The sequence below is a fragment of the Falco rusticolus genome, chromosome 6 (assembly GCF_015220075.1).
Source record: "Falco rusticolus isolate bFalRus1 chromosome 6, bFalRus1.pri, whole genome shotgun sequence".
In the NCBI taxonomy this organism is placed as follows: Eukaryota; Metazoa; Chordata; class Aves; order Falconiformes; family Falconidae; genus Falco; species Falco rusticolus.
In genome coordinates, this window is record NC_051192.1 from 30,515,346 (window position 1) to 30,524,820 (window position 9,475).

Here is a 9,475-nt window from a genome sequence, read left to right on the forward strand (position 1 = left end):
GGAAGAGGGCAACCAGCAAGGGTCTGTCCATATAATTGATTTCAGTTAGATCCCAGCATCAGGCTTCTGTAAGTCCATGAAAGCTATAATTAGGATTTATAAAAAAGATTCTTTTTGTGGTTTTGCTTTCTTTGGGGATGTTTTGGACTGACATTTTGGCTGCATTTCCTCCACTGTATTTTATACAGGTCTACACATTCTGAGACAATGATACAGATAGCTGCTGTGAGACTGCAATGTGTACATTGGTGATATATCTTACTATGGTAAATCACTAGCTCTTACAATAGGTTACAATTTTCTGCAGTGGGAATTAAGAATTAAACAATGCCATTGCTCTTCTGAGAATCAGACTGGTTTATCAGTGCCAATTGCTGAATCAAGCCAACTAGCCAAGTGCTAGCAAATTATCCTTGGAAGTTGTTATGCTATCACTTTGTCAAGCCTGGCAGAGAAGTCATTTATTTAGCCATGGGTATGGTAGCAACTTATATTTAATTTCTTTTCTGTGCTATGCAGACCTCTTACAACCCAAATTCTCTGGTGATGTTCTCTAAAATGTGCAAAAGTAGCATGGACTCTTGATTAGATTCCACTGGCCTAAGGACAAAAAGAACCTATTGCTTTTCCCTGTAGCATGCTTCCCTCTTTACTCATGCATGGCTTTTGCTATTCCAGCAACCTTTGGGACATTAAATGCACCATGATCTTGGCATTTCTTATTTCAAATGCTGTAGGTGTAGGGTGTTTTTTATTTGTAGTTATTTCCTGTGAATCATTTTGTGGGGTGATTAAATATGTATTTTTCTCTCCTAAATATGCAGTCAGGTGAATGTGGTATAACTGCAAAGCCCAGCAACAAATTGATAAAATTACTGTGGGTTTTTTGGTATATAATCTTTCAATAATGGTATTTATTGCTAGGTGGTATATAAATTTAAAAACGTAACTGCCCCAGCATGTGTTTGCTTGAATAAAACGTAAAATAACAAAACAGGGAATGAGAGTTTCCTCTTTAATATTGTTAGTGTCCAGAGTAGTGCAGGCCACATACCTAGATGGATATTATTTGATAGTGTATTTAATTAACAACTAGTTAAGTATGAGTGTCTACCTAAACTACTTGTAAAAGCCATCTGTAAGGCTTTTGTTGTCAGTTTGCAGGACTTTCAGTTAAGCCTATTCCTTGCTAGCAAATTCATTGGGTCTTTTTGGTGGCCATGCCAGAATTATCCCTTTCAAGCAAATGTGACCTATTTGTGGGGTAAAATTTGTTGATGGCATTTCTTTGTGGAATGTTGACAATTTATATATCACACAAAAATGTATGTCTGTATTAAAAGTGGTTCATAAACTCGGGTTTTCATCCTTCCTTCCTTGCTTATTGTTTTGAGAGGGCTTTAGCAGATGTTATAGGAGCTGAACAATAAAAGTGCTGTATTTGTTGAACGTTTTCTAGAATAGTTTCAGTAAAATTGGTGCAAGAATTGCTTTATGTGCTGCATATTAAAAAGCCTAAGAAAAATAACTAAAAGGTTTTGCACCAGGGACATTGTCTTTTGCTTAGCTTTTCAAAGCATTTTATGCCCTTTTCCCTCCTAAACCTATCTGTCTATAAACGGATGCTTGGATAGCTGAATTCTTTATGATAAAAAAGGATATTTTGGTATTGTAAACTGTAAAATAAACACTCAGAGAAATCTTAGTAAAAGATAATCTTTCTTTTGTTTTCTGCCAAATATTTGCTAGTTTCCATTGGGATGCTTTCTTACACATCTTCTCTTTGTTAGCAAATGGACATTCAGACTTCAAGAGCCAGCCCCTCAGATATATTAAGTACCAGCTTGCCATTTTTTTTCATGGGAAACTAAGTATCTAAATAAATGTGAGGATCTAGTACTCCATAACTGAATGGAGTACTAGAGACAGATATAATGAACCAGGCTGGGTTGGAAGGAGAAATGATGACAAGAAAGCTTGAGGAAGAGGTACTGATTGATTTCCTCTAAATTAAATGAGGCAATTGATAATGCAGTCCTTTGCTACCAGGTTAACTCACTGTTTCCTTCTTTCTGGATCCTGCTTTTAGTAAAAGGAAAAAGCTGAAAGGCATTTCTGGTTGCTGACATTTGCATGGTTCCAAATAAACTCTGTTATATGAAAAGTCCCTCTGTTGCAGGTAGTAAAGGTTTTATACCTGCAGTCATGTGAAAACCTATGCACACGAGCACTTTAATTTTGTGGAAAATTTTAGATTTAGTACAGCAGCTTTAGTTCTGTTGATACCTTGACATTTTATTAGCCATAGGTTTGGTTGGCAAGGGAAGGAGAGGGTGGTAGCAAAGAATGACATTTGGGGGTCTGTGAGAGGGTGTAAAATTCACCTGAGTATTCTCCTGCTCATGTGGCTTGGAGATGCAGTCTGTACCTGACTTGGTACCATACTTTCAGGGAGCTGGATATGAGCTGCAGTTAAGAGAGCTGTTGGCAGAATGGCAATGCAGGTCTTATGTGAAAAACTAACCCATTCAGCTTATTACTGTGTCATTTCTTGAGCTGGAAGAAGAGAAAGAAAAATAAGTATCTTCCAAAAGTGTACACATAACTAGATTTCAATTCCTCATGGAAAATAAATTTCAGTATGCCTCTAGATGGGAATTTCAGCTGAAGTTTTTGCTTCATTTAGAAGAAAGCCTAGGCAGCTCAATAAACCCATCCATTGCTACTTGTTATGGTTGCCAGTGCTCCAGTGCAGTCAAAAGTGTATGTTGATGAGAACTCTTCATTACAGGAACCTATTGTGAAAGCAGATTTTGCCTGAACTCCCGAATGGACACAAGCAAGCACAGTGTACCTTATTCTGAATGTAGATGCCAATTTAAAAATAGGGGTTGCTGAAAAGTGGAGCTTCTGGTTCTATATTCAGTTCCCAGTCCTTCAGTAACTAACTTCCAGAGTGATTACTTGCCTGCCTTCCTTTCAGATGTATATCAATGTATATAATAAATATGTGAAGGGAGGGTGTGGAGGAGAGGGCCAAGGTCTTTTCAGAGGTTCTCAGGGAGAGGACCAGAGGCAATCAGCACACACTGAAACACAGGAGATTCCATCTGAACATCAGGAAACACTTTTTTACTGTAAGGGTGACTGAGCATTGGAAAAAGATGCCCAGGGATGTTGTGGAGTCTCCATCCATAGAAATATTAAAATCCTGCCTAGACATGGTCCTAGGCAACTGGATGTAGGTGTCCTTGCTTGAGCAGGGGAGTTGGGCCAGATGACTTCCGGAGGTTGCTTCCAGCCTCAACTGTTCTGGATTCTGTGATTCATGTCTTCAGAAGAGCTGACCTTTGTGTGTCACCTTACTTTCCATTCAGACTGCAAGTATAGTGCCAGAAGCCTTCCTCTTTCAGTTAATACCAAATGCGCATAACAGTTATTTTTGGTCATCAACCCAGCTACTGCCTAGAGGTTGCAGTTCCTAAAACTGTACTGAAGTGTTAATTTTGCTTCAAGGTTTTGTCAGGAACAGCTTGTATTTTTATAGGGTTTTGTATGGACTTATTACCAAGAAACATTTTGCCACAGAATTTTTTATTTTTTAAAATGGCAAGCTGATTTGTCAAACTTCATAGAATATGTACTAGGATAATATTTTATTTCCTTTTTTTTTTTTTTTTTTATTTTATTGGTAGGTTAATATTGAAATAAATAAATAGTTAGCTGTATCAGCCAATGGCAAAACAAAAGTCCAGCATGTATGACTGTTTAGTTTTGTACTGGGTGTTGAAGAATATTGTGCTTCTGGTCAGGAATGTGCCCTAAAATCCACCAGAGTTTCAGTGCCAGCAGTGGGAATTGTTTTGTAGAAACCTGCCATCAGCTGGGATAATTCTGACATACTATTTTTCTTTTCTAACAGAAGCTCAATGTGCTGCTCTCACTGGGACCACCAACTGATGATCTATTCAGTTTTGCTTGTTAATTTTTATTACAATATTTTTTTACTCTTCCATAGATTAAGATACTATATAAATGTATTTCAAAAGAAGAGTTGACTCAAGGCTTGTCAGCTCTGTAGGCAAAATAAGGTGATGGGGAAGTATGAAATCAATAGATTGGAAATTTTGCTAGGGAGGTAAGGAGTGGCAAGGAGGAGTGTCCTTTCTTATTCCTTGTCCCTTGAAGCCAGGCCACTGCTACTTTATAGTACTGTGTTTGCAAAGGATGGGTTAATAGAAGGGCAGGACCTCCTGTGATTCCCTCCCAAAATTCTTCTAGGTCAACATTTAGACAAGACAACACCTACTCAAAGGTTACAGCAAAGTCTTATTGTTTACAGGACAAGGCAACTACCTATTTGGCTTTTGCCCAAAGCTGTTGCTTATCATTAGTTCTTTCTCTAGGTGGCTGGTGATGACAATGTAGGAGGAAAGGAACAGGACACCTAGGGATCACTGCCCTACCCCTAACCATAACAAAGTCACAAAGCTGCAAACAAATGGACTGCTTAGAGCTAATGCTGATAGATTGAACTGAAAAGGGGGAGGGTAGTGTCAGTATTGCCAGCTGGAAGTGCTCAAGAGCTGAGCACTATCAACATCCTGACATTTCTTAAAACCATGAATTTTTTATTATTATTTTTAAAAAATCTTTTAAAATTAGGAGCCTATAAAAGGAGACTTTTCTGTGACTGTGGGAGGTAAAAAGAACAGATCCTTGAGCTAGGGTTTTAGATAAGACACATAAAATATTGAGACACTTTTACAAAGCTGAAGCAATCAATTAGAGTCAGACAGGGACATCACCACCCTCTTTTCATGGTTAGAAAAGCAGCCTGGGATCTGTTGCCCTTTAAACTGCAGTTTTACTGCCACAGGGTATTGGGAAATATTGTTCTGGGTTGGAGTGTGACATTTCCCATTGTGACATGCAGTGACTGGCGTCTCCTGTCAATCACGGCTTAAGTGAAAAACTATGTTTTAACATGATTGTTCTGTGTGCAAACATGCTTGTTTATGTTCAAATCCATAATTGGCATGAGACTTTTCATTCATCCATCCATTGTCAGTTTAGTCTACTGAAGCAGCCAAGCAGTTCATCTCATTGAAATTTTGAAATCAGAGGGCTTTAGTAAGTATTGCTTAGTTGAAGAAATAAGATAAATGTGAAACCTTTCCCTGTGGTTGAACTATGAAGTTTCGTAGATGTAGCGATGTTGTTTTTGCTTTAAAAGGAGAATGACACAAGGCTTGTGCCTGCCCTCCCTCTAATGGGCTCAAAACTTGAGATAAGGTGGTAAAATACCCCTCTTGCCCTCAAAACCATGCAGCTTTACCTTACTCCCTCCTTACCCCCTGGTTTAACTACATTTTCTGTCTCCTGGCTGCAGAAGCACTAATGACCTATGGATAGTTTGGGTCTCCCTTTGCCTGGTCCTCGTAAAGCCATGCTAATATACATAGCAGACTTGGCTTCTCTCAGTTGTACAGGGAGAAGTACCCAAACCTTCATGAGATCACATCTCCAGAAAGGCAAGATGAGTGAAGGACTAAAAGTTCTGTAATGGATATTCACTAGATCTGGACCATCAGCACTGGGACTAGGATGCAAACTGTTTTGGAAGAAGGGGAGGCTGTCAAGGGGAGCAAGGGAAATATTAATGAAAGAAAAGAGATGCCTGAGTTTGACCTGGGGGAAGGAAGAAGCTGAGGGTTTGTTGCAGTCATTAGCCCTTTCTTCTTTGCAGTTTAATAACATTTCTTGTTAATGCGTTGCCTTCAAAGCTGTTGAATGCTAATTGCTCTGCAGGCCTGAAAGAAACTGTTCTTCAATGATCCCATCTCCCCTCCTCCTGTCCTCACACCGGATTGCTATAGGCTGTATCTGCTTCCCAGAGGGTTTGACAGCTTTACAAGGCTTAAAAGAAAGTCAGAGTTACATGGCAAAGAAGCCATATTGTGAGATAATTGCTGGTGTGTGACTTGAGGCTTATGGCATGAAAAGCAAGACAAAATATAGACAGGATTTGAGCTGTGCAAAGATGCTGAGAACTTGAGTTTGTCACAGGGAGTGAGAAGTTGGCATAATTCACTTAAAGCACAAGAAGTGACAGTACGCTGGAAAGACCTGAAGGATGGAGATTAAGAACCCTGCAAGAATGAATAGCTGTAGAGGTAGACCTCATAATTATATTTCATAATGGGAAAATGGAGAAGTTAATGCAAAATCTGAGGTAGAGAAGTGGGTGGCTTCACTAAGGTGTCACCACAAGCTAGCTTCAGAAGCAAAATAATTTCCACATTTTGAAAATCCAGGAGATAAAATAAAGGTCACATTTCAATCTGGAGATATTTGCATTTAGGTAAACAGTTCAAAATTATACTTGGAACATGAGAGTTAGTCCAGTGCTTTGGATGTCTCCTCTCATGAGAAACTGTCAGTACTCAGAACGTGCCAATTGGAATAGTTGGTCTCTTTCTGTTATTTTATTCGGCTGGAAAGCAGAAAAAGGATTGGGGCAGTGGAACGAATTTTTTAACACATATAGGCAAAATTCCACTTGCTCATTCAACCAAATCAAGTAGCTGTTTTGATAAGTCAAAAATTTAAATATTTTCCTCAATTACAACAGGACAACAGGCAAAGAGCTTTTATACAGAATACTTATGACAATTTTATGCCAACTTAATTTTTGCACTTGAATGTGGTTATTTTGCTGTCCTCAAAGTAACTGGGAATTTTGACTACCCTCTTGGATAAGAGGGCAAAAGACTGAAGTTCCTAGAATTGGAAGGGTAGAAACTTTTCTAATTTTCTTTTAACTCTGTGTGAGCTGATCTTATCACCTCTGTTTTAGGTAAGCTAAAAAAACACCCAGCTCTGCAACCCGACAACAGACAAACAACTGCTCTGTGAGTTGAAATCCAATCCACTCTGTTTTCTGTAGCCTTTGGCTAACAACCTTTAGTTATCTTTTAACTTTTCTTTCTGAGGCTAAGGCTTGCAATCCTTAGCTGCTGCAAAGCTCAGGGAAGAGTGTTTTTGGCAAAAAGGCTTTAAAAGTCGCCTTTCCATGCAGTAGAAGACATGATACTTGTGCTGACAAGAGAGTTATCACTAGGGAGTCAAGTGGTATAATGGTGCTGGTGTGTGTGAGATATGGTGATTTTTCTTATATCTTTTTCTGTATGTGATTAAATATTGAATTTCTTTTTCCTATGTAACATTAGTTCTCTTACTGTCCTGTAAGACAGGTTTTGGAGAAAAGCTTGTAACTCTATACCCAGAGACAAGATTAAGAATCTGAATTTTGGGGGTGAAAATGAGGGATGATAGGTCCCTAGGGCAGGGTGAAAGTGCATCTCTTTCTGTTTTGTTCCTTTTAGATTTAGACAGAAAGCTGGGAGAATGATATTTTTCACTCTATTAAATAATTTCTTTAAAAAAGCAGCATAAGAAACAATGTTTCTTCTTCATTTTTCTAGTGATACCAAGATTAAGTTAGTCACAAGTAGCTTTGTAGTTAATTGAAGCTGAAAGAATGTTTAAAATAACATTTGTTATCACAATTTGTGTTGCATTTTATGGCTGATCTGGTTCAAATAGTTACATACATTATTGTTACTTTTATTACTATTTATTATTATTACTAATTATTATTAATACTAATTATTTTTAAGAATTATTACTCATTATCATTATTTTTTAATATTATTTGGTTTAGTATTGTTGTTTATTTTGTTGTTGTTGTTGTTGTTGTTTTTCAGCCAAAGCTTGAACTGACTGGCCATGTGATCAGATGATCTCCAGTGACAAATCAAAAGAAGGAGGGGAAAATGTCCATCAGGAAATGAAAGGGCAGGCAAAACATTACCTTGGCTTGGAAGAAGCTTTAGACCTGCAATTTAAGGCAGCGGAACAAATTCTGTAATTATTGTTTTCAACTATATAAAATTCAACTATATAAAATGTAGGATATGTATGTAATATATACCTGTATGTAGAATAGGTATTTATTCAAGCTGTTTCCACTGGTAAGATAGTGCTTTCTCCAACAAACATGTTTCTGAACCATTAGAGTCTGGGACAGATTTCGTAGGTCAGTGACAAAGAATGGAAAGTATGCAAGGAAAGCCAGTGAAAATTGAATTAATTGATCATGAGTTTCATACAAACATGGTGAAAACAGTTTTTTTCCCTTTTGCTTCTGCAGTTATAATAAGCTGCTTTTACATTGAAAATGGCAAGGGGGGGGGGGGGGAAGGTAAACTTCATCTGTTTACCAGAGATAATTGTCTGGAAAAAATTGCATGCAAAAATCTGGTTGATTATCAAGAGCTGATGTTTTATCTTTCACATAAATACTCAACAAGAATCTAACTGTGAATCTGCTGGGAAATATACAACTGAGCTTCTTCAGAGTTCTGTGATGCACAGTGGGAACTTAATGTTGTCATCTCTTAGACATTATGTGAAGGACTGGTCAAGTCTTCAACATAACGTGAGTGGACAGATTTAAAGAATATAACATGAATTTATTTTAGTACCACTCATTTCTCCATTGCATAAAAGCACTTTTGAAAGCAAAGAGCTAAACTCTGGTCATTGAATCACTGTGTGTCTTGAAACATCATTTTGCACTCAGCATTAGACTGAAGGGAAATTTGAGCATGAGAATAGAAATAGGGACAGAGAATCAGTTGGGAATTTAAACAGCTCTGTTTACTCTGCCTTATCTGTAGGTGTTGCAAAAATGGCCCAATTTCCAGATGTAATACAGACTTTATGGAGGTTCTGAAATGTTTCAATGCATTTTTCCATTTCTCATTTTTATAGCCTTTGAATTTTTGGGACCTGGCCAACACTGGAAGTGCCAAGATACCTTGAGAGATGTTGCTGTTGAGAAATTTCCAGCTGGACTCAGAAGTCTTGAGAATCTTGAAAGACAAGCCATTCTTTTATTGAATCTACTCCCATTTGTTGATCTCAGAGGTCTGAACCTCACTTATTCCAACCTAAGTCAGAAGTAGTGGTACTGAATTCAGTAGATGTGGCACAAGGTCAAATCAGTGTGAGATCTAAATCCAGCCTTCAAAAGGTTGGATAAATTGTTGTAAAGATTATTTGAAATTCAGCACGCTTATCTAAACTGAAAATAAATGAAACGGTTTTTGAAATATTTCTGTTAGCTAGAGAGCTCTCCTTCACAGGAGAGAAGAAAGCTGGCAGAAGAATAAATGTTATCCACAATAATTTTAATAATAACTTGGGGAAACTGTATTCCTTCTTTGATTTTTGAGTTGTCATTTCTTCCTGGAGAGGTACAAAGTTACTGAGACAAATTAATCTACTTTAGTCTTGGTTCTTGATTGTGTGAATAGGTTTTTACAGCAATTTTCCAGATGTGAATATGGACTCTGACCACTGTTAGGAAACACTCTGTGTGTTTTCTTGTTAGCAAAGCATCATAAAA

At 37.7% G+C, this 9,475-nt stretch overlaps 1 long non-coding RNA gene across 1 annotated transcript; it reads left to right on the top strand.

Moving 5' to 3' along the window:
* Window positions 1-7,009: 7,009 nt before the first annotated feature.
* On the top strand, window positions 7,010-9,158 carry LOC119150341. Its single transcript, XR_005105028.1, has 3 exons — window positions 7,010-7,148; window positions 7,770-7,929; window positions 8,839-9,158. It is a non-coding gene; the product is annotated as an uncharacterized LOC119150341 (long non-coding RNA).
* Window positions 9,159-9,475: the final 317 nt, after the last annotated feature.